Genomic DNA, 26,761 nt, shown 5'->3' on the forward strand with positions numbered 1-26,761 from the left:
TTTCCAGCCCCCCAGAGAAGAGATGAGGCGGGAAAAAAAAAAAAAAAAAAACAAAAAAAAAAACCACATTTGTTCTCTGGGGGGGGGCAGTTTAAACACCTTGCAGAAGTGGTCTTGAGCATTTCTGGGGAGGCATCATTGTTTGGTGGGCTTTCTCAGGAGCAGAGTTTGGGAGTCTGAAGGGAGGTAACTCCCAGGGGAGGTGGCTTGGGGTGGAACTTCTACCCAAACATTCCAGACCCTTTGGATATAAGGATGTCAGGGGCTAAGATGTGGCTTCCACCCAAACATTCCAGACTCTTTGGATGCCAGTTTGAAGCCTCCATTCAAACACTGATCATCGGCTTTTATGTCTTGATTGAAATGGAGACTCCAGGACAGAAAGGGTCATGGAGAGAAGCAAAGGCTCAGCACCATGTGGCAGGGTTGGAGTCCCTGAGGAGGCTAGGAGAAAGCCACTGGTAGCAGCACAGCCTACCCTGCAATGAAGAGCCCAGCATGTTAGAGCTGCCAGGACTGGAGGACCCCACCTACTGCATGAGCTCTCTGTGTGTTTTGGCACCAGAGCTGGGGAATTTGACTGCCCAGGCCCTTTGGAATCCAAAAGGTGCTAAGTGAGTCCCAGATGTCAAATGCTCAGCTATTTATACTATTGGAATTTGGTTTTGCTTTGATCTGGTTATTGCTGTACTCTTGGTCAGAAGCACTTACCTTTATTTTAATTCTATAGGAACCCACAGTTAGGAAACAAGATATTTAAAAAAGACATTGAAATTTCAAAGGGTTTGAATTTTTGAAGACTGGAACTTTTAAAGTTATCTTAGTATTAACATCTTTTTATCTTAATAGTAACATCAACATGTTTTGGGGTACAAACAAAAGGAAAAGTTATAGTTGAAAAGTAATGCATTTGTGTGCCAAGCAGAGCAGGGGTAAATTGTGCTTTTAGTTTCTGTCAATTTGATACAAACCAGAGTTTCCTAGGAAGAGGGAATCTCAACTGAAGACTTTCTTCCACCAGCTTAGTCCTTTGGGCAAGTCTGTGGTTGTCATGGAATAATTTTGTACAATGTAAACATGTTTCACTCTCATTGATTAAGAAAAAGCTGACTTGTCAGTAGCTAGGCAGGATTTCTGGGGCAGAGGAATGCTAGGAAGAAAAAAGGCAGAGACTGAGGGGTCCCGAGCTAAAAGCAGAAGCAACATGGGAAGTTCATAGATGAGGTAAACAAGTCTCAGGGTAGCACGTGGATTAATAGAAATGGGTTAAATTTAAGTTGTAAGAGCTAGTTGGAGATAAGCCTAAGCTATCGGCTGAGGATTTCTAATTAATAATAAGTATCTCTGTGGTTACTTGGGAGTACCTGGTGGGACACAGAGAAACTCTGCCTACATGTAGGGGTTATTTTCTTTATTAATGATTGATGTGAGAGGACCTGTTAGGCTCTGGGCTATGCCATATCCCCATCATTTCTCTGCAGGAAGACTTGCGCAGTGTAAGAAATCAAACTGAATTAGCCTTAGGGATGGAGCCAGAGATCACTGCTTTTACATGGTCTCTCCTTCAATTCCTGCCTGGAGTTCCTCCTGCCTTGGTGTCTCTTGATGATGAACTATAACCTGTAAGCTAAATAAACCCTTTTCTTCCCCAGGTTGTTTTCAGTCATGGTTACCACAGCAATGGACAGGAAACTAGAACAACTGGGTACTGCAAGAGTTGGTGGCTTGTACAAGAACTACGTCTGTACCGACAGACATTTGAAGTTGGCCTTCATATATGAAGTATCTCAAGTTTTGTCTGACCTGACCATGAGGAAGTATAAAAAGTTTATATTTACCAAGAAATGGGGAAGGGGTGCTTTAATGTTCATTGCTTCCTCCCCACCCCCCAGTCTTACATAGTCTGTCTTGGCCTAGAACTTTTATGTCTCCAAAGACAACCTTGAATTCCTGCCTTTTTATACTTGTCACACCATACCAGGTTTATATGGAACTGTGGATCAAACCCAAGGCCCATTGCCAGCTGAGCAAGCATCCTACTGACTGAGTTGCATCCCCAGTGCTTTTCCTTTATGCTTGTATTTTTTAAATACATAGTTTGGGGCCTATGGGATGGCTCAATGGATGAAGGCACTTGTTGCCAAGACACCCCGAGTTCCATTCTGTGCATCCACTTGGTAGAATGAGATATGGAGTCCTGTAAGTTGTCCTTTTTTTTTTTATATATGTGCACCATGACCCACACAGACAGACACACATTTTTTAAATGTAAAAGAATTAAGTACACAATTTACATAAATTTCATCACACAGGTAATGCTTACCTGTAATTGTGATTCTTCACTTTTTAACATTTTTTCTCAGTGCTTTCAACCACTTATATACTTTACCTTTCACTACATAATATCTTAAGAAATGGAGTTTTCAAACTTTGAAAAATGTTGATTTCAATTCTGAATTGTTATAAATAAGGTTTTTGTGCATCAAAGACAGTTTTTTAGGGCCAGTTCCCCAAGGCACAATGACAAAGTCAGAGTTTGAATAATTTTAAAGCTTATGTATGCACATTACCCACTTGCTCGAGAAGCATTATCGTTCGTGTATAAAATTAATTTGCCTGTAAATTAAATTTAATTTCAAAGTACTTTTTATTGTTTTTTGATCCCATAAATTTTATAAGGTCATTACAGAAAAGTTAGACAATATAGGCATGTACTAAGAATGAAATAAAGATGGCAGGCAGCTTTACTCTGCAGAATGAACCAAGCAGTATCTCATTGCAAAGACTTCCAGAGAGATTACCATGGATATAGACAACAGTATAGTAGTGTGTGTGTGTGTGCATGTGTGTGTGTGCATGTGTGTGTATCTTACATACATATATATGCATAAGAAACTCTACAAGGTCTCACAAAAATGCTGCAGATTGTTATGAAGATTGAAGGTTCATTTATTTCCAGGATGCATACAAATATTGGGTGATGTGAGTTCCATGTGGACCCAAGCTTTATAAAGCCAATGCAGAAGACTGGTCTTATCTTGGTACATGCAATTCCAGTTCATTGAATGCTTTAGGTATCTTTATTGCTCTAAGGAGAGATCCAGTTGGATTTGCTTGCTGTGTTCTGTCTACGATAGTTCTAGAGCACTGTTGCAAAGAACATGACGTATCTCCTGCAAGACTCTTGTCCTCTTTGGTATTCTGCTTGTCTGCATCTGTGCCATCTGTTTCTTTATCCGTAAGTTGCTGCATGTTCTTCACAGAAGAGCCCCTGTCCTCTATGAAGACAGGGGTGTGATGGTTTCATTCCTACCAACTTGTTTATAAGGCAAAAAAAAAAAAAAAAAATCTGACTCAAGACACTTTAAGATCTGTTTTTGTATAGAAGATCTTTTTATATCCACTTTGGGGAGCTCAAATTATTCTTTTTTTCAGAATCTGAGGCCTCATAAGGGCACTGTGCATGTCCAGTTAAAAGGAAAGGAAAATCAACATTAGTGGCATGTGCTGTAGACTCTGTGTGTGTGTGTGTGTGTTTGTGTGTGAGTGTATGTTATTGTGAATGTGTATAACAGTTTTCTAAAATCAGAGTTCAGCTGCAGTTGGAGCAATACTAGTTTCATGTGCACCCAAGGTAAGATCTATGCAAAATATGTTTGACTAATAATTTGGCTCATTTTATTTGGGGGGGAGACTTTTGTCTTTTAAATTTTCTCATTCCAAATTCATTGAGGTATTGAGTATTTTTGCCCCACTAAAACATTTGCTTGTGTAGTACCTTCGTATCTTGATATGTTCAATTCTGTCGGTTTCTAAATGATAAAAATGCATTTCTTGGTTTACATGGGAAAACCCTCTCCTCTCTACCTCAGACTTGAACAGATGGTCTCTTGCAGTCTCCTGTGATGTGTAGATTTATTTTGTGTATGCTGTGAGGCAGAGCCCTTTATGAGTTTTCCTTTTAGTTGGCTAGTCAGTTGTTTCCATGCTGTATTGAATAATCCATCATCATTTTCTCACTGGCCTGTAGATAATGTAAGTCTCCTTATTTTCTGTTCTGCCTATTTTAGTGATGGCCAACAGTATCTAGACTACAAAGCACTTTGTGTGTGTGTGTGTGTGTGTGTGTGTGTGTGTGTGTGTGTGTGTGTGTGTGTGGTGTTTAGGATATGAATTTTCCCTACAGGCTCATGTTTTGAGTGTTTGGTCTCTGGCCAGTGGCACTATTTGTGGGAACATAGGAAGTGGGATTCACCTGGAAGAAGCCATTGAAGTCAGAACAAAAGTCTTCAAAAATACCTTTGAGTTTGTTTTGTGTTGGCTAACTACTCCAAGGCATGGTACCTATCCTGAACTGCAGTTCATATAACCAATGAAATTCCATTAGATAAAACCTTTTTTTTTCTTTCCAAGCAAGTATCAGTTGCAGATAGTGTCTTTTTTTTATTATTTATTTATTTATTTTTATTGAAAAAAATTTCCGCCTCCTCCCAGCCTCCCATTTCCCTCCCACTCCTCTCCCCTTCCCCCCACTCCTTTCCTCCTCCCTCTCCAGTACGAAGAGCAGTCAGGGTTCCCTGCCCTGTGGAAAGTCCAAGGTCCTCCCCCCTCCATCCAGGTCTAGGAAGGTGAGCATCCAAACTGTTCATTTTCCTTTCTCAGTGCTGGGACCTTGTCTGGCTTGAACCTGTGCTGGTCTTGTAATTGCTGCCACAGTCTCTGAGAGTTCACATGTTTGTTCCCGGCTGCCCAGACCACAAAGTAATCACTCAGAAACTATATTAATAACAACACAGCTTGGCTTATTCGCTTATGCATATTTATTTCTAGCTCACTCTTATACCTTAAATTAACCCATTTCTATTCTGTGTATCGCCACATGGCTGTGGCTTACTGGCAAGATTCTGTCTGGCATCTGTCTCAGGCAGGGCTACATGACTTCTTACTGACTCCACCTTCTTTCTGTCAGCATTCAGTTTAGTTTTCTCCACCTACCTCTATTTTGCCCTATTGGCCCAAAACAGCTTCTTTATTAACCAATGGTATTCACAGCATTCAGAGGGGAATCCCACATCAACATGTGAGCTCTTCATGCTGCCACAGTCTCTGGGAGTTCATATGTAACCTATGTATGAATCACATTTAATAGAAACTCAGAGAGAGTAATTGGGGTTCAGCCTGAAGATCTGAAAAGTAAAACAGACAGTCACTGGCTCTTACTGTGACCTCGGTCCAAAAATGGCATCCTGCCTCCAAGAATCTCAGAACGAGACTGTGTCTGAGAGCTGTTTCCTCCCATTTTATAATCCTCTCTAGAGCTAGGATTAAAGGCAGGTACCGCCCAGTTTCTCTGGCAACCAGTGTGGCCACTGGTATTAAAGGTGTGTGTTACCACTGCCTGCTAACTTCCCTGGTGTAAGGCTGACCAGTGGAGCTGTTTTACTCTCTGATCTTCAGGCAAGCTTTATTTATTAAAGTACAAGTGAAATGCCACTACATATTCATGCTGCCACAGTCTCTGGGGGTTCACATGTGCCCCGTGCCTGCTGCCACAGTCGCTGGTAATTCACATGAGACTCAGTCCTTTCGTGTCTGGAGGGCAGATTGTAAGAGCTCAGAGGTTGATGAATGATTTGAAGGAAACTGTGGCCTATAGTTGCTTTTATTCACGGTATTGTAATTCTCTCTCTTACAGGATGCATATTCTTTTATAAAATGAATTTTAGCAGATACTATAATCTGTCACTTATCTTAATGCATATACCTTCTAAATTTTACATTTTATTGTTTATGATTGTTGTTTATATTGCTTTCCCTACCTTGAATGTTTGCTGGGGCTTGTTATTGGACTGAAGTAATTCCTTAGGACTCTTGTGGTCCTTGATGCCATACTTCCTGAATGACTACACATATGAGCATGTTTGACTCTTCTCCCTTAGGTGATGTCTGTCTTCAGCAGTTTTAGGAATCTGGAGTTTCCAAGTGTACTAGTGTGTATGCCCTCACGATCATGTCAGCCATGCTTCTAAAAAATGACATCCAATATTTCTCTTTTGTTATTTTCTAAAGAAGCAGCCACTCTTTCATTGACTTCACATTGTTGCTCTACTAACTTCTTACGCACACAAGTCATGGCAGGCTGCTTCTTTAAATACTTTAATGGAGGGGGGCATAGCCATTGACCATTCATTTACATGTTGTGGATGGCGGTCTTCATGTGCTACAGTGGCAGGTCCAGTAGCAGCAACAAGGACTAAAAGCCCCCGGCCCCGCCCATGCCTGAATGCCTGAACTAGGTACTGTCTCTCCCGTTACACAGAGCGTTTGCCCACCTCTGCCCTAGCCTAGAAGAAGAGGGTTCCTGGGAGGGCATTTCAAACCTATGAAGAGCAGTGGTGGAGCCATTTTCCAGTCTGACAATCATTGAGTACTTTCCCTATTATCACACCACCCATGTGAGCTCCTGGAAGTTCATGAGATAAATTTGAAAGCACTGTTCTGAATTGATGGGCACACCAATACCCTCTGCAAAGCCAGGTCTACTACCACCCATGATACAAACCTGCCCGCTGGTTTCAGTTTCACTCTGAGTGAGGAAGGAGCAGGGGAGAGCAGAAGATGCTCTTTCTGGGTAGCTGTATAAGTTCGGTGCTGGATCCAGCTGTCATATTATTGAAGTTGCTTAGTTCCTCAAAGCAAAACTTCCTTTAGGGCAGAGCAATCTTGCTAGTGGAAGAGGTTTAATTTATCAACAGTCTAATTTAATTTTCTCTGTTTGGACAGAGTGTAATTTGGAGCTGGTGAGCAGCCCTTAGAAGAGTTCTGTTGCTTTGGCTGACAATTATGTGGCTTTAGTTGCGCTCTCTCTGAGCCACGCTGCTCACACATACATGACAGATTTATTTTCTCTTCCTCTGTAGGTGCTGTTTCAAATCAGTGCTTTGGGGAGAGCAACTTAGGCAGACAAGGTAGCTCGCCCAATTCAGCTTATGCCAAATTACATTCAGTATCGAGGGTGAAACATTTTAAATCAGAATCAAAAAATACAAGTTCTTTTACTGTTCCTAATTGGAAAAGGTAACCTGTTCAGCAGTGCCCCGGGCCTGCTCTGGAGGTAATTCCCCTCCCCAGATGGAGTGGCTCCCGCTCATCACACAGGACCAAACACACAGGAAGGACTCCCTGCTTCTTGACAATACGGAGTTTAATCTAAATTCGCTTTCTCTTCCATCTACAAGCATTTAGCTTGCATAAATCACTGAGCAAGCAACATGAATTTAAGGCCATTCTGTAGTTGGCTGTTTTCATATGTATCTAGAAATAGTCGCACAATCTTAGCAGGGGAAGAAATTAAACCCATCTGTTCCGAAGATGTGAGAAGAAAAGAAAAAGCTCCCTTTGCCATCACAGGCTGAAAGCTTTACACGGATTTGCAAACTTGTGGACTTCTGGGGGTCAGGCCAGGTACTCCAGTCCTTAGTTATTTCATTGGCAAACTGAGACACCGTGTTCAGACTAGAGGCTAGACCCTGTGCTAAGCCCTTGAAATCTGAAAATGTTTATTGAAATGTTTCATTCTTATAACAACTCCATGTGGGCAGGCACTGTTATTAAAATCCAGTGGACAGGTAAGAAAACTGAGGCCATTCACTTAGCCTGGGTCAGGGACCAAACTCCTAAATACTAAGCTGCTATGCCTATGTCCCATCTCTGTTAGCATCCTTCACTGTGACAGGGAAATGCTTGTCTCCTAGCAACATGAAGTATCTTTGGCTCACCCAGAGCTCCCTCTGTACCCCTATGACGAAGCTCCTATAGGCTGACTCCAATTCTCCTGATTTTCCCTGGGGGGTTTGCATTGTTAGATCATGCGTCAGATGGAATCAATAAATCTACTGGCTCTCAGAAATCCACTGTGGGTTTGAAAGACCCCCAGTGGTGGGGAGACTCTCACTCAAGTCTCGGGATAACACGACCCCCCCCAGTAACTCACAAGAGACCGTCCTTGCTGCAATCACATGAAGCCTTAATGATGAGATGAGATTGGAACCAGTGCACTGGGGCCGAGACTCATAACCCATGCAGGGGAAGAGTTCGACCCCAAGTGACCTGGAGAAGGGTTTTTTTTTTCTTCTTCTTCTTTTTTTTATTGTAAATAAATTTTTATTTAAGGGATTTGATTCCATTGCTCTCCATCCTGAGTCACATGGTTTCCAGATTTCTTTCACTCTGTCTGATTGTACTCTTTTGCCCTTTTGTTCTCATCTCTCCTTGAAGTTAAGCCAGAACACTCACGACTAATTCAGTTTTTCACCGTAACAATTCTGGTGCCTTCTTCAAACCAATTTACTTTAGGAACCATTTTAAACCAAGCCTCTCACTTGTTGACACCCAGTGTTTTACAGAGCTAGAGCTAGTTCCAGGACAGGCTCCAAAGCCACAGAGAAACCCTGTCTCGAAAAACCAAAAAAAAAAAAAAAGATGGAGAAGGGGTTTTTATTGGAAGAAACCACAGTCCAATAATCTGAAAGGGGCAGGGAGGCTGTCACAGAAAGTCACAAGGGGACAACTCCCTGCTTCTCAAGATCACTCAAGGTCGTAATCAGCTAGTTCCTAAAATCACAAGGGGAAATTCCCTGTTTCAAGATTATTCTCTCAAGATTACAATCTAACTTTATCTTCAGCTAGTTCCTGAAAGACAGTCACTGAACTGGCTAATCCTAGATTTTTGATTCTTCTCCTCCTGCTTGGGGGAGGGGGGAGGTTGGAGTGGGGGACTAGATTTATCCAGGTCTTTCAGGTTCAAACCCATAGTTCAGTTGATCTTTATAGCCTGACATCAATTCGTGGCGTCCCTTGAAGTAAGCTCCTTCGAAGTGCCACTTGGCAGTGCGGAGATGTGGTCTGCCTGAGATGCCTTGCACATGGGCATTAGCCATCTTCAAGAAAGGTGACTAGACCTCAGGTCAAAATACATTGGGTTTAGAGACCCCCAGCATCTTTTGCCATTTCCAGATAGATACTTGTAGCACTGGCAATCTATTGATGAACCATATTTTACAGTTTATAATAATCATTTCTGCCTCAGCGTTATAAAAATTCCATCGTTTCAAGGCTGGTGTGCGGGAGAAAATCAGCTAACCAGAGAGAATTACCCAACTGTCACCTCTCCTCTCGGTGCTACATTGTTGGTCTTTATATTAAATATATAATTGTCATGTAAACACAGAAACCTGTGACATAATTATTAAAACCATTTGGCAGATGAGAAGGTTAAAACAAATCGAGACTGGAGAAATAGTTCAGTGAGTTGTCAGAGCCCATGGATGTGAATGTGTTCCACCTTGACCAAAGGTCAGAGAATTCAGGCCTATTCTTGCTCCTTCAAGATTATGACAGGAGATTTGACCCAGGGTGTGTCTACTACAGGACGTTTGGCCTAGGGCGTGGTTGCTGCACGTCCTGCTTAAACAACAGAATACTTAACTCAGGAAATAGTTACTTGATGCTAATTACTCTGTTTGTTCTATGTTAAAATCCTTTGCCTTCTCCCTCTCTACCTCCCTCCCCCACCTTTAGGTTGGGGTGTGTGAGGCAAATGGAAAATAAACGCTGGTGAACTCAGTATTCACTGGGTTGCCCTCCTGCCTCTATTTTGTGTCTCTATCTCTTTCTTTTGTATCTCTGCTTTTTTCTACCTAACAGTTCTAATCCACACACCCCCTACCCTGGAACGTACAAACCTGTAAAGACTGGACCCCGACAGATGTCACCCCAAGGTGGGACCCCAACAGAGAGTAAAGTGCTTGCCACGCAAGCATGAGAACCTGAGTTCAGATCCCCAGCACCCATGTAAAAGCCAGACAGGGAGGTGCATGTCTATTTTACACCTGAGGTGGATGAGGTCACGTGAATCCCCAGATCTCAATGGCCAGCTAGTCCAGCTGAAACAGTGAGCTTCAGGTTCAGTGAAAAGCCCTGTCAATAACAACAACAACAATCATAATAATAATGACGATGATGGTGATGATGATGTGGGGAGTGATAGAGCAAGACACATGCTGTCCATCTCTGGCTCCCACATGCACATCTGCACACACAGGTACCACACACACAGCCACACAGAAGGAAACCCCATCATGCAGTGGAGTTTGCTCTGAGGAGTAGAGAAAGCTGCTGGCTATAATATTGGAGAGTATACGGGTTCTATCAAATTTAACAGTTTGTAAGCAGGTTTGGAGCGGGACTTCCCACATGCAAAATTTGCTGGTGGAATTCTGAAAGACAATGTTATCACAAGCCTCCAAACGAGAAGCAAGTCAGGGTCCTGCAGCACTTAGAGAACACCGTCGGCAGTTTCTCTACAGGAGAATGGGTGCTTGGTTTTATGAGGCAGGCAGGAACTGGGGGGGGGGGCACACATATATATATACAAGAACACTTTATTTCCATAGCTCACTTTCGTATGCAAAGATGCCAAGAGAAGGACTTACTGAGTTTGCCTAGAATTCAACAGACTCTCCAAGTTTGTTTGTTTGGTTTTTTTTTTTTTGACTCAAATTAGATGTTTTTTTTTGTTTTTTGTTTTTTGTTTTTTGTTTTGTTTTGTTTTGTTTTGTTTTTTTTTTTTACAGTTTTTATAGCATAGATATGAAGTCATGCTCTCTCATTTCCCTGGGAGGGAACTCCAAAGAGAGTTTATGGCGATCTCATCATCAACTCGGGTTTGTAATCTCTTTTTGCCCCAGTGATTCAGACACTTCACAAAGGCTGCTGAAGAACAAGAGGCCAAGGAGCTGACCCCTCCTGGCTTGTTGGCCTTTTGTTAGAAAGTGGCAGTTGGTGGCTGAAGATGCAGTTTCTAATGGGTGCTGGAGGCTGAACATCTAAGGCAGAGGATCAGAACTCACTGGTGGGGCTTTCTTGGTATCTAAAAAGGAAAAAATACCAACGAAAACAAATGAAGGCTGCTCCACTGAGTTCATTGATCATCCCTACAGGATCATCCCAAACCAGGAAGGAAGCAACTCACTGTACTGCACCTACAATGTGCAGCCTGTGACAATCTTTGCCCAGTGCGGCCTACAAAAGCTGAAAGGTTAGCCACCCATTGGAGCATTTCCCATACCGCTGCAGACCGGTCCCCCCAAACACTAAGACCTGATTCTAGACTGGAGGGAAGGAGCTGTGATGGGAAAGTCAGCATTTAAAAAAGACACGGGCAAAGAAAAGCAGTACTATAGTTGCCTTTGAGTGAACTTGCAAAGCTCACTTTTAAACAGAGAAAGGAAGCTAACAGCTAGATCAGACCATAAGTGAACAGGAGTTGCTTACTCCGGTCTACGCGTTTCCTATTCTAGCCTCTTACCAACGTCACTCTCTCTCAATTATATGATTTTCCATATGTTTACCAGGGAGAACAAGACTTCCCTCTCACTGTTCATCAAAACTGCCTTATTTTTGGCCTTTCCTGGCTCCATCCTAATTAAAAGACAAGTTTGCCACATCTTATTCAAGGGAATGCTGAGATATCCAATCACATATACCTTTATAATGCATACAGAAGGGTTCCTATTGTCATATGTAAATATAGGAATATCCACAGACCCAGACTGTGTGTGAGGGCACAGAGATCTTTCTGAGGACTCTTTCTCAGTTCCTTCACCAAGGTCTCATGTCTTTGGATTTCACTTAGTCATCCTTCGTTACTATTTTGATACATTAAGGATATTTTTTAAATTACTTATAATTTTGATATATTTAACCTTTAATGAATGAAATTTTCACTGACAAGGGACTTTTGATGAGCTCTACTCAAGGTCCCAAGACCTAGCAACTCTGTAGTGATAAGGGAGGAATGATCCTTTTAGAAATTAATATTCTGCTAGACTGTCATTCAAAAAAACTTCCCACTTAAGAATCTATACAAAAATATTCTTTCTCTAATTTCTCATGTGTGTGTGCTTGTTGTAAGTATCTGTCTATATGCATTTTGTGGAGGCTGGAATTTGATGCCATGAATCCTCAATTGCTCTTGCATATGATTCATTGAGGAGGTCTCTTCTCTTGGTCAAACATAGAATTTGCACATATGGCCATCTTGCTGTGGGAATCCATTGCTTCCACATTCCAAGGATGGAATCACAAGTGGGCATCCATACCCACCCAACATTTATGTAGCTTTTAAGGTTCCATACCTCCAGTCCTCACTCCTATTCAGCAACTGCTTTAGCCACAGAATCATCTCTCTCAAATAATTATCAAACATATCTTTCATCAAGGAAAAAAAATAAGCCAGTAAAGACTTATGAAACAAAAATCAATGGGGTTGGTAGATTTTGGATTTTCTCTTGTTCCCCCCACTTATAGTATTAGTTACTTATGTGCCTCTTTGATCAAATTAGCTGACAAAAACTTCTTAATGAGGAAAGATTTTATTTTTGGCTTGTGTCTTAAGAAGGTATCAGTTCATAATGATGGGTAAGTCAAGTGGTCCATCTCAATTCATAATGATGGTGAAGCCAATGTTGTCTATCTCCATTCGTAATGATGGGCAAGTCAATGTGGTTTACCCAGTTCATAATGATGGGGAAGCCAGAGTGGTCCAGCTCAGGCCATGACAGTGAAAGTGTGTGGCTGAGTCTGTGCACATCACAACAATCAGGAAGTGGAGAGTACACAAGAGAACAGGAATGAGGGTGTATATAACTGCCAAAACCTTGCCTTTAGTGACATTCTTCAACCAACCAGGCCCTGATTCCTAAAGACTTTGGGCCTCCCAAAATAGCACCAGCAGTGGGGAAACAGCCATTCAAACCATGATACTATGAGAAGCATTTCAAGTCTAAACCATGATAACTATGAAGTATCTAGATGTGGCCTTATACCAATTTTTCTGCTTCATATGCAAGGCATAACTTTATCCTGAGATTTTTTTTTCTTTTCTAATTTTACATTTTTTGGTCTGGAGCCTAGCCTATAATGGCTTGAACCATCTCTCGGCCCTTTCTTTACAAATTGCATGTATTTCTCAATTTGTTTTTTTTTTTCAGTTGTGTGTGTGTGTGTGTGTGTGTGTGTGTGTGTGTGTGTGTGTGTTCCATACCTGCACCTATGTGTGGAGTGCTCACCTATGCATATACACATGGAAGCCAGGCACAGACATCTTTCTCTGTTGTTTTCCATCATTATTTTTAGAGACAAAATTTTTTACTGAATCTGGGACTAGTTGTTTTGGCTAGATTAGTTAACCACCATGTAATCAGATATTTCTCTATGTCCTCCTGTTCCAAAATACCTGGAGGCCACTTCCCAAATAATCAAATCAGGGACTTAATACTACTTATACATGTTTGGTCAATAGCTCAGGCTTATTACTAGCTAACTTCACATTATAAGTTAACCCATGTTACTTATTTACCCTCTGCCACCTGGTGGTACTTTTGTTACCATGGCACACTCATCTCCTGTTCTCTCTGCATCTGGCTGGCGACTCATGACCCCACCCTTCTTCTTCCCATTATCCTATGTTTGGTCACCCCACCTATACTTCCTGGCCAATCAGGGTTATATTAAACCAATTCAAGTAACAAATCTTTACAGAGTACAAGAGGATTTTTACGCAGCACCACCAAGTGCTCAGGATGTCCACATCACTGTGATTGCAGCTATCTAGCAGTAGTCACACTAGGCAATATCTCACGGTGGCCTTGATCTGAATTTCCCTGGTGATTCATTATGCTGAATATTCTTTTCATATACTTTTTGACCATTTGTATGTCTCTCTAAAGAAATATCTTGGATTTTCTTTCTAGTTTTCTTTTTATTTCATTTTCTTTCAGTCCAGGAAATTGTACCCAGGACACCAATAAAGTATAACACTAGCTTCCAAAATACTGTTTTCAATCCTAAAAAACTTCATTTTTTTATTCCTTCATATTTTCTTCTTTTGCAAATCTTATTAGAGACACTTGAAATGTTTCCTGTATTAAGTGTGTTTATCTACACTTTTAGTGCATGTTAATTTTTGTTTGTTCTCTTTGGGATTCTAGAATATACTGTATTTTACTTCAGTCTTCCTCATGATTCATTTCATTTGAAATGAACCTAAGAGTTTTTTTTAAATGACCAGATAGTGAAATAGAAAAATGTTTTATACAAAGAAACACAACAGAAATGGAAATAGCCAACAATACATAAAAACATGTACTCCTGCTAGTAAAACAAGAACAAACATTTATAGAGTGCTGCCAGGCACCCCTTTAAACCCTTCCAAGCCTTTTATTTCATCTTAACTTAATACAGCAACTTGTAAAATTCTCCGTTTTGTAATGCACTGATTCAGTGACTTGCAACAGATCAAATATCAAAAGATTGAACTGGTGTTTGAACCGCTCATCTGCGGCTGTGTTTCCAGACATGACAACCATAAATGTGTGAATACAATTCCAAGATTCAGTTCTTCAGTCTCATGTTCACACTTCATGGGTGGCTCAATGCATTGGTTTCTTTTCCTACTGGTATAATAAAATACTCAGACAAGAGCTGGGCATTATTGTACACCCCTTATATCTGAGTTTTCTGAAGGCAGAAGCAGGTGTGTCTGTGAATTCAAGATCAGTCCTGTCTACATAGTGAGTGATAGCCAATCTAAAAACATAAACAAACATCTCCAACCAACCAAAACAAGTTAAGAGAGAAGGAATTTATTTCAAGTCATGGTTCCATGTCTTTCATGACAGAGAAGTCATAATGGCAGGAGTCAGAGGTAGTTGGTAACATTGCATCTGTTGTCAAGATGGGATGGAGATGACTCAGTGGTTAAGAACACTGGATGCTCTTCCAGAGGAACTGGTTTTGGTAGCAGCTCACACCTGCTTGTAATTCTAGTTTCTGGGGGTCCAGTGTTCTTTTCTGGCCTGCAGGGGTACCAGGCACTCACATTGTGCACAGATATGTAGGTAGGCAAAACATCCATAGAGAGAGATTTTCAAAATATTTCTTAAGAAGCAGAGAGAGGTAACTCTAGGGCTCAGCTTTCTTTGTCCACTTTCTACAGCCCTGGTTCCTCACTTAGGGAAGGTGCCACCCACAGTGAGTGGACTGCCCCACCTCTCTTCACATTATAAAGACAATCCCCCTCAGCCACGCCCAGAGGCCCATCTTCCAGGTGATTCCAGATCCTGTCAAATTGGTGATTCGCATTTACCGTCATATCTAATCTGTCACCATATTGGAAATATCGGTATGAACAGAAGCATCAACAGGATAGGGCCACTCTACAGACTCTGCTTATAAGTGGACCAAAATGACCTTCACAGACAGGCATTCTTTCCCTTCCTCCTGGAATACTCCATTTGAAGAACAAGACTCCAGAAGACAGCCCTATGAGGTTAGAGAGGAAAATGTTAATGAAGCAGGGAGATGTTGATTTTATCTAAAGAAGCATCACAAGGGGCTGTGCAATGGTGGCACATGCCATTAATCTCTATTTGTTCAAGGCCAACCTGGTCTACAAGAGCTAGTTCTACGACAGGCTCCAAAGCTACAGAGAAACCGGGTCTCAAAAAACAAACAAACAAACAAACAAATAAATAAGCATCACATTTCATATTGCAGTTGGAATATGGGAAAATACAAATATTTACAAGCTTCTCAGAAATTCAAATCTTCACATAGGAAAATTTGGCAAATTATGTCAAATCAAAAATGCACATACTCTACAGCTCTGTAGTTCTATTTCTGGATACATTATTCAGAAAACCTCTTAAACAGTTAAGGTGACTACAGTAATTTTTGTGGAAGGATGGTTTGAAACTGAAAAACCAGAAAACACATAAAAATACTAATTTATTTTTAATGTATGGTATTAATGAGATATACTCATAAATTTAAATTCTGAAAATAATAAAAGAAAACATACATGACCTGACAACAAAGAAAGCCACAGATAATATTTGTGGTTTTTAATAATAGCTAATATTAGATATGTGTTTAACCACACAAAGCAGCATGACACACTGCGCATGAGTCTTTGAGTTGCTATGAAAGCTACAGACTGCAGAATAGGGGCCCAATTATTAACACAGGAATAGAAAAAAAAGCAAGGGGGCAAGAAATATCTTTGAGTTGCTGGAATTAATAATTCTTAAAATATTAGAAATGCGGGGGGGGGTAAACTCTATCATGGATGGAGTGTTTGCCTAACATTTATGATGTTCCTGGTTGATCCCTAGCACTGTAAACAAGGAAAATAGAAAAATGAGGTCTAGTGAGATGCCTCAGTGGGTAAGAGCTCTTGGCGTGAAGGCATGAGGACCAGAGCTGGAATCCCCAGCACTCACTTAAAATGCTACACAAAGAGGTACATGCACCTGTAACTCCAGTGCTGTGGCCGGGGAGTGGGGATGAAGGATGGATAGAACAGACAGCCCCTGGCTTATGGAAATGAACATAGGCATGTGTACACACACGCATACATATTTACACACACATGTGCACACAGATTCACACACAGTAAGAGATGTTGGGGAAGGAGGAAAAGGAATGCATGGACTCCCTTCCCATACTCACAAAATAATTCTATGGAAAGGCTTGGATAGTATGTTGCTGGTTAATTTTGGACAAATTTCAATCAAAAACAATTTTCACTGTAATTATAGAAGCTAGTATTTCTATACGTTAAAATTGTAATGCCACATTTACTTCTCCACTGAAGAAACAGGTGCCTTAAGATTATTAGTTGATGGTACATGGAAACAGATGTCTTAAAATTATCCATTGGAAACTGAAACAGCTTGCTCCACTACTGAGTAGGGCATCCCCATGCACAAAACTCAAGTCCAAATGGATTAAAGACCTCAGTATAAATCCAACCACACTGATCCTGATAGAAGAGAAAGTGGGAAGTAGTCTTCAATGCATGGGCACAGGAGACCACTTCCTAAATATAACTCCAGTAGCACAGACACTGAAAGCAACAAGTAAATAAATGGGACCTCCTGAAACTGAGAAGCTTTTGTAAAGCAAAGGACACAGTCATTAAGACAAAAAGGCAACCTACTGAATGGGAAAAGATCTTCACCAACTTCACATCAGACAAAGGATTGATCTCCAAAATATATAAAGAACTCAAGAAATTAGACATCAAAATTCTAAATAACCCAATTAAAATGGGGTACAGAACTAAACACAGATTCTCAAAAGAAGAATCTCAAATGGCCAAAAGATACTTAAGGAAATGTTCAGCATCCTTAGCCATCAGGGAAAAGGAAATCAAAATAACTCTGAGATACCATCTTACGCCTGTCAAAATCAAAGATCAAGATCAAAAACATCAATGATAGCTTTTGCTGGAGAGGATGTGGAGTAAGGAGAACACTCATCCATTGCTGGTGGGAATGTAAACTTGTACAACCACTTTGGAAATCAGTATGGCAGTTTCTCAGAAAATTGTGAACCAACCCACCTCAGGATCCAGCAATACCATATTTGGGCAAATACCCAAAAGATAATGCAATCATACTACAAAACATCTGTTCAACTATGTTATAGCAGCATTGTTTGTAATAGCCAGAACCTGGAAACAACCTAGATGCCCCTCAAACAAAGAATAGATAAAGAAAATGTGGCATATTTACACGTTAGAGTACTACTCGGCTGTAAAAAAAAAAAAAATGACATTGGGACTGGAGAGATGGCTCAGAGGTTAAGAGCACTGGTTGCTCTTCCAGGTATCCTGAGTTCAATTCCCAGCAACCACATGGTGGCTCACAACCACTCGAATGAGATCTGGTCCCCTCTTCTGGAATGCAAGTATACATGCAAGCAGAACACTATATACATACTAAATAGATAAATCTTTTTTAAAAATGACATCTTGAATTTTGCATGCAAATGAATGGAATTAGAAAACACTATCCTGACTGAGGTAACCCAGACCCAAAAAGATGAATATGGTATGTACTCACTCATAAGTAGATACTAGCTATAACCAAAGAATATTGAGCCTATAGCTCATAATTCCAGAGAAGCTAAGTAATCAGGTGAACCCTAAGAAAAACATATAAAGATCCACGAGGAAAGTAGAAACAGAGACGATCGCCTGACAAAATTGGGAGCATGGGGGTGGGGAGAGAAGAAAGGGGAAAAAAGGGGAGTAGGGGAGGGTGAGGAGAACTTGTGGGAATGGGATAGTCAAGAAGAAGGACAGAGCTGAGAGCAAGGAAAGAGATCTTAATTGAGGGAGCCATTATAGGGTTATCAAAAAACCTGGCTCTAAAGAAATTCCCAGGATTGCCCCAGCTAAGACCCTAAGCAATAGAGAAGAGGGGGCTGATCTTGACTTGCCCTGTCATCAGACTGATGAATATCTTAAATATCACAATAGAGCCTTCATCCAGCAACTGATGTGAAAGACCCCCGGTGTGGGAAGACTGTCACTCACGTCTCGGGATAACACGACCCCCTCCCCCCCAGTAACTCACGAGAGACTGTCCTTGCTGTAATCACAAGAGGTTTATTCGACAAGACAGGAACCAGTGAGCTGGGGCCGAGACTCATAACCCAAGCAGGGGAGGATTTTGACCCCAAGTAACTGGGAGAAGGGGTTTTTAAGGGAAGAAACCACAGCCCAGTAATCCGAAGGGGGTAGGGAGGGCATCATAGAAAATTCCAAAAATACCAATGATAATCACAAAGGGGCAATTCCCTGTTTCTCAAGATTATTCTCAAGTTTACAATCTAACTTTATCTTCAGCTAGTTCTTGAAACTGAACCAGCTATTTCTAGGTTTCTGATTCTCCCCTCCCTGCTTAGATTTTTGGCTCTAATTTTTCCTGCTATCGGGGTCTGGATTTATCCAGGTCTTTCAGGTGGAAACAGGCAGAGACCTGCATCAGAGCACTGGACTGAGCTCCCAAAGTCCAGTTGAAGAGTGGGAGGAGTGAGAATATGAACCAGGATGAGTATACCCACTGAAGCAGTCTACCTGAGCTCATGGGAGCTCACCAACCCCAGCTGAACTGGGAAGGAAGAAGCATAAGACCAGACTAGTCCCTCAGATTATGGTTGACAGTTGTATGGCTACGGCAGTCTGAGGGGCCACTGACAGTGGCACCAGGATTTATCTCTACTGCATGTACTGGCTTTTTGGGAACCTATTTTCTTTGGATGGATATCTTGCTTAGCCTAGATATAGTAGGGAGGGCTTTCCCCAAAGCATTGTGCCTTACCTTCTCTGAGAACTGGATCAGAATGGGGAGAGAGAGTACAAGGAGGGAATTGGGGGGGGGGGGGAGCTTGGATTGGTATGTATAATGAAAAAAATATAAAGAGCCGGGCGGTGGTGGTGCACGCCTTTAATCCCAGCACTCGGGAGGCAGAGGCAGGCGGATCTCTGTGAGTTCGAGACCAGCCTGGTCTACAAGAGCTAGTTCCAGGACAGGCTCCAAAACCACAGAGAAACCCTGTCTCGAAAAACCAAAAATAAATAAAGAAAGAAAGAAAGAAAAAAAGAAAAAATCACTAATTGTATACTTGCCATGTGTAAGTTTTATGATGTGTAAACAAAACTGAAGAAAAAAACTATGAAAAATAACCAAAAAGTTTGTTGGCAAAAAATATTAAAATAAAAAATAAAATTATCAGTTGATGGTACTGAAGACATGATGTATGGAACACTGTTGTTGACATTAACAGATAAGGATGTTTCTATAGACAACCAGAGACTTCGTACTCTATTGAAACTAACGTGGTAAAAATTCCAAGTAGGGTGTTACAACCTTAAAATGTTAAATATTATCTCCATGGTAACCATGAGGAAACAGGTATAGAATGTACACAGAAATAAATGAGAAGAGAATTAAACTATCTCCCTACAAAAAGTGGATTAAATGTAAAAGGTGGAAATAATGGAGGACATGAAGGAATGAAAGCACCCCATACTACAGAAAAAGAAGTCTCTGACCCCCCAAAATAGTCTAACTGTAGACTGCCTACAAGGGACTCAGTAGCTCAAAGAGCACAAATAGGTTGTAAGTAAAAGTATATAAAACAATTTTAAAACAAAACTATCATGATACAGTAATCCTCCTGGACATCATTCAATGTCAATCACTGTCAAAATCCCAGTGATGTTTTATATAAAAACAGAGCTCCATGCCGATATCCTTTAGCATCCCAGGGCCCTATCAATGAAAACCATCTTGTTAAGAACAATGCTACATGATTTCTGCCTTCTTGGCTTTGAACTTGCCATATAGATACTGTCATTAAAACTGCATGATCGTGACAGAAAGTTGAACATATTGAGGAATGGGATGCAATGCAGTGATCAGGCCAACCCTCACGTATATGTAAAAATGATGTTTGCAAGGGAGTTACTACATCCAATAGGAAAAGGACAGGCTGTCCTTTCAACAAATGATAGTTGGGAGATTGGATATCGGCATGCAAAACAGGAGAAAGGGGGAAAGGAAAGAAACTCAGTTTATTTATTCTTTATTTAATTTTGAGAATTTCATACATGACTGTATTATTTATATCATCTCTCCCTTCCCTCTTCTCTCTCTAAGTCTTCTCTGTCCTTCTCAAGTTCATACTGAGATTATTTAATGCTGCTCATATGTGTTTAAGGCTGATCCCTTGGAACTGGTTAGTGGGGGCAGGAGTGAAACCTCAATTCTGGAGAAGACACTGATTCTCCATCTTTCTTTCTTTCTTCTTTTTTTAATTTTTTTGATTATTTTTCTTTCAACCACAAAAGAACTGTAATGAGATAAATATTATATTCTTCATGAGCCTCAAAAGAGGTCCAATAACCTATCCGAAGTCAGAATGCAAATTGTTGATGTGAAAAGTGGATTCTGTCCAACTCCTATTTAAGCCATTCAAGCCAGACTACCTAGTGACCCCAAGTAGAAATACCTTGGGTTAATTCCACATCTAAAAGAAAAGTCTACAGATGAAGGAAAGATACAATGTTTGTCCTCTGGGACTGGAGAGTTGAGAGTTTGGCGCAGGAGTAGGGTGTCTAAAGATACCTATCTTCCAATAGGCTGGTCCTCGAAACCTGCACAGCTAGCATGCCTAAAATTACATTGAGCTGAGCCGAACCTAACAAAGTTTAGACGTACTGTTGATGATGAAGATAGATGACACAATGATTCTCTTCCTACAGTGTCATGGAAGAAAGAGGAACACTTTCTCTAAGGCTAGTAGAACCCAGGCACCCACAATCCAACACAGCTTCTATCTTCCTGCTGTCCCGAGTAAAGTAGACATCACTAGAGAACCATGGAACTCAGAAATTAAAAAAGGGGGGGAGGGGGCTGGAAGCCAGGGATGCAGCTCAGTTGTGAGAATGTTTTCCCAGCATGCAAAAGCCCAACTTGTTCCTTCTTTGGGTCGCTAGCTAGTACCACATACAGCATGGTGGCATGCATAGAATCCCAGGAGGTGGAGGCAGAAGGACCAGAAATTCAAGATCACAGCTTAATAGCTCATTTAAGGCTAGCCTGGGATGTATGAGACCTTGCCAAGAAAAAAAAAAAAGTAAAAGAAACACAAAAGAAAACAAGACAATGGACCTGCAACCTTTTGTCACTTCAAAAGTTATTTTCCGTCCTCTTCCCATAAATCCTTTACATTGTGGAGGAAATGTTTCTAAGCCTTGTTATTATGAGTTCTTTCACCCTGTTCAAAGGAAATTGGGGAAACGTTCCACTCTTAGCAAAGCGCATCTTTGTTAAGTTCTGAATAGTCAAGTGCTCCAGCAAATCCTTTGTCAGAATCTCCCAATATTTTCTGGTGTGCCCTTTAGCCCTGTGTACATATTTCCTTTAACATGCCACTTTTCCTGGTGACAAGTTCCCTGAGAAGGCCTGTTTCCCACAGCAGTGTGTCTGAAGTGATAAACTCTCTGCAATTGTACACAGCTAAACTTAGACTTTCAAACACCGGTCCCCCCCAGTCTATTACACGCTTACAAACCTTTGTTTTGCTGTCATTCGCGGGGCGGGAAGGGGGAGTGTACATCAATTGAACTAGGAATTGTTCCCCCTTTGAATTAACTAGGGGATTTTTTCTCATCCCTAGCCCTTTTACATGCACAACCTGTAGTTCATTTTAATTTCTCCTGGCAGTCCCAGACAACTGGATTGCATGACTTCACATCACAGGAGGCGCGGGGCTTTGAACTGAAAACAGTCACAATCACACTTTTCAAAGAAGAACAAACTATGATACCTGTGCTAAAGTAGTGCAATAAATTGTCCCTACCTTTAGCGATGCAGCCCTTAGGCCAGAGAACACAGAATAGTCTTTAAGGTATTAGTTACATTTCCTGGATAGCTTGAATTCTGATTAGCACAGCTGGAGAGCTGGACTCACTCAACCCCTGATCATATTCATAAAAGGTCACCTTACAGATGCTGTCTCTTTTTCCCGCTCAAATTTTTTTTTTTTTACTTTTTAAAGAATGTTATTATTATCAAGCGGCGTATGCCTGGGTATTTTTGCGAAGGGAGAGGAAAGCAAAGGTTTAGGGTACGGAATAGAAATCCGTAATTATGTTCTACTAAGCGCATCATAGCCGTCCAGCTGGCACAGTTAGAGAAATAGCTGATCAGTTCCAGCTATTGGTTCTGCTAACATGTTTGTTCACGGTTACTTCTTGTCTAATTAGTTTTTCTCTGCTTTCTTAGTCTAAAAGCATACCTTTCCAGATGGGGCTATTTTCAGACATTAGTGACCAAAGCTTCCTTTGGTTGCTTTTGACATTTTTTTTTATGCAATAGTTTGCCTATTCATTTATTCAGTTAGCTAGGAGATGGCCTGAAAGCAAGACTTTCCTCTGAATTCCTTATTGAATTTCAAATCTGGATTTTTACATGCTTCTCTTTTTAATGGATATATCAGCGGCAGCGTTGGTACAGCTGCACCGGGAGCTGTTGTCATCAGAAAAATGCCTTGGTACCAGGGCTGTCTCCACAAATTGGGGCAAGCTTGGGAATGCCTGAAAGATACTTGCTGCCTGTCTCGCTTGGTGAAACTTATGAGGAGCGTTTCTACTCCCTTCTGCTGAATAGGAAAACGGAACTGAATGTAATTTCCATTTCCGAAATGCAGATTATACAAAAAAAATGATTCACTGTTGCTTTTATGTTTTGTTTTGTTTTTTTGGTGTTTCTTTCCTCCTAATTAAAAAAAAATATCAAAGTCGAAAATCGAACCTTGATTTCCAGGACAGAAAGCCCATAGACACACAGGGTCTCAGCAAAGCCTCTCTCCAGTTCTGTCTGTAGAACAAGGGCTTATGGCACGAGAGTCTTCGCCTTTGTCAAAGGTGATGAAATAAAGCTTTAAAATATGGCAGCAGATGCAAGTGTGAAATGGATGTGCAGCACGGGGGGCTCAGCAGAGCACTTTACCAACCAAGTTCACCTGGCTCGATGGAGGGCTCTCACTCACCATGGCAGCTGTCACCCCGACTAGAGGACACCAGTGGGCTGTCAGGATTTAGCTGTTCCCACTGCACCCACAGTAAATGTTGCTCTTTTAAAAAAAAAAAAATTGTCTTTCAATGCAAGATTTAGAAGCGAGAGCATTTGTTTACCTAAATATTAAGCAGGCACAAAACAAGAGCTTTAAATATTCCAGTCGGGAATTTTCCTCTCCGTCAAAGAGAACCGTGTTGCACCATTTTTATCTCGTGTTTTACTGTTCGTCGCTGATCTAGTTGGTCTGGTCGCTATAAAGCTTTCATAGCGTGGAGGATGAGCCCATTTTCTTTCTCAAACAAAAGAGCATCCTGCAGATTACAATATTCCATTAACTTTACAGCATTGCTTCAGCACTGTACTGAGGCACAGGGACACTTTGACTCAAATGACAGAAAATTAATTTTCTCTTTTTTATGGCATGGGCGATGGCAAATGGCTGAGGACAGAGCTGCTGCAGCATAAGAATAACACAGGAATTTTGATGTTTATGCTCCTCCAGGAAAGTAAAATAGACAATTAAAATCTTTAACACTACCTGCATCTAGCCTAAACACTCACCAAAGACTGCAATTTGAAGTGGAGGAAAGAAAGAAAGAAAGAAAGAAAGAAAGAAAGAAAGAAAGAAAGAAAGAAAGAAAGAAAGAAAAAAAGAAAGAAAGAAAGAAAGAAAGAGCAAGCTTTTAACTTGTGAGCTTTAATTTACATTTTTTGTTAATTATACTTAAATGTTATACACATAATAGTAACAAAAATGAATTCTATCAAATTAGCAATAAATAGTTAAAGTTTAAAAAAAAAGTCTTCAACAAAGGCAGATGGTGATAAAAGCCTGGACCAAGCCAACAGTGACACAGGGCCAAGTCTAGCCCACTGTCTTTTTATAAATAAAGATCTTTGGGGCGCACAGCCACGTCGACTTGTGCACTGTGTCTACTTTTGCATTACAGTAGCAGAGCTGGGTAGCAGCCCTGGGACTGTAGGTCTTATCTGCCCAATATATTATCCATTGGGCTTTTTTTCTATGATTGAAACAGAAAAGGTTTAGATATTTTCCTCCCCGGTAATGATTCCTTTAAATGACAAAGTAAGATAGAAGTTCTCTTACTCTTTATTATGTGTCCCTGCGTTTGTAATAAGCGACGTCCAGGGAAAATAGCATCTACTTAAGATAGTAGACTGTTTCCAAGAAGGGATCGAGACAAGAATACGCTGGCAAAGGGAGAGGCGGGTCTCCCCAGGGAAGAGCACAGCCATTGATTGTCCAGTGCCAAACAGCCCTGAAAACATACACACAGATAGCATGGACTGAACAGGCTGTATTTAGAATTATACATGTAATAACAATTCTTTATTTTTAAAGGCCATGAATCTGAAGGTGATCAAGGAGGTATGAGAGCATCTGAAGGCAGAAAAAGGAAGGGAAAATGATGCAATGAAGTTGTAGTTTTAAAAAAAAAGTTTAAAGAGAAATTGAAATGTGAGATTATCTCTGAAAAAAAAAAACAAATGTGATTATCTTTTTAATTTACTCAGCTACACAGAGGCACTGTGATCAAAAGGGGCTACTTTTACCCTCTCCTCTGCTTGTGTCTGTTTGTGTGTTTGTTTGTTTTTGAGAAAGAGTCCCATGTGTCTCAGGCTGGCTTTGAACTCATAATACCACTAAGAATAACTTTGAACTCCTGACCCTTTTACCTCCACCTCTAAAGTGACAGGATTACAGGCAGATACCAGTAGATATAACTAGATATCACCTAGTTTATATGATGCTAGGGTTGGCACCCAGGGCTTCACTCGTGCTAGGCTAGCACTACAAACTGAACCATACCCCCTGCCCTTTCTCCACATTATTTGTTCAGTTTCTTGACAATGGGTGATATTCTAATGATGGGAAATTACCTGATTTTATACCTTTCTCTGCCAACTAACTCTGTTGGTTTTCTTCACACTGTGGCCTCCACTAGTTCCCATTGCTTGTTCAACCATCTACTCCCCAAAATCACTTCACATCTGCCATCTCCCCTCCCCGCAATCAGAAGTCTCTGCCTCTCTCCCCCTTCCCCCATTCCTACCAGGATGATTCACTTTACCATTTCCAGCCATCCTTCCTCCTCCCTTCAAGTATATCCATTAGAGAGAATCCAAACTCCATTCACGGGAGTATGGAGACAAACAGTACAAAGATCCCATACCCTCCTTCCCCCGTTGGCTTTCATTGCTGGACAGTGATATCACAGCATCCGTCAATGCCCCAACATGTAGGAGTGGGAGAGCCACCCTGAGCGCTGTGTGGCTGTCATTGGCCACTGAGAGTGACAGCCAGATCGTCCTCTCAAAGGTATTCAGAGCATGCAACCAAGTTCCTGCCTAAGCCCATAAGCTTGCTACCCTATACCTGCTCCCATCATCATGACATGTCCTTTCTTTTAGTACTCAAACCCATGAGGGTATTCTATATCTTGGAATGTTCTGATGGCTATCCTGTTCATTCATTAGAGAGGCTAAAGCACGTCCTGAAAACTACATGTCCCAACATCCTTTATCCCCCACCTCCTTCTGTCTATCCTCTATCCCTCTGCTGCTCTCCCTTCTCAGCTCTTTGTTCAAGGCCCAGGCCTCCTTGCTCACCATCCTAAGGCCTTTGAACTTTTTAATGCTTCTACCCAGTCACTTCCATGGCTTAACCTTTTCACTTCTCACAAGTGTCTGCTTATACATCAAGTTCAGTCCCTCACACAGTCACCCACCGTCCTGGTTTTCCTTCCTTGCCCTAATGCTGTGATAGAACACTGCCTAGAGGCAACTTGGGGAAGAAAGGGTTTCTTTGGTTTACAGGCTACAGTTCATCACCATGGGGAAACCAGGGCAGGAACTGAAGCAGAGACAATGGAGGAACACGACTTACGACTGCCTTTCTTACCTAGCCCACCAATCAAGACGTGGTACCCCCTACAAGTGGGCTGAGATCCCATCAGTTAGCAATCCAGAAAACACCCCACAGGCCAATCTGATGGAAGCAATTCCTCGGTTGAGATTTCTGCTTTCCAGATAAGTACACATTGTGTCAAGTTGACAAATGCTAACGATGACTACCCGCCACCACCCACTCATTCCCGCCACCACCCACTCATTCCCGCCGTCACCCACTCATTCCTGCCGTCACCCACTCATTCCCGCCGTCACCCACTCATTCCCGCCGTCACCCACTCAGACCCGCCGTCACCCACTCAGACCCATTGTCACCCACTCAGACCCATTGT

This window comes from Microtus ochrogaster, linkage group LG4 (genome assembly GCF_000317375.1).
Source record: "Microtus ochrogaster isolate Prairie Vole_2 linkage group LG4, MicOch1.0, whole genome shotgun sequence".
Classification (NCBI taxonomy): Eukaryota; Metazoa; Chordata; class Mammalia; order Rodentia; family Cricetidae; genus Microtus; species Microtus ochrogaster.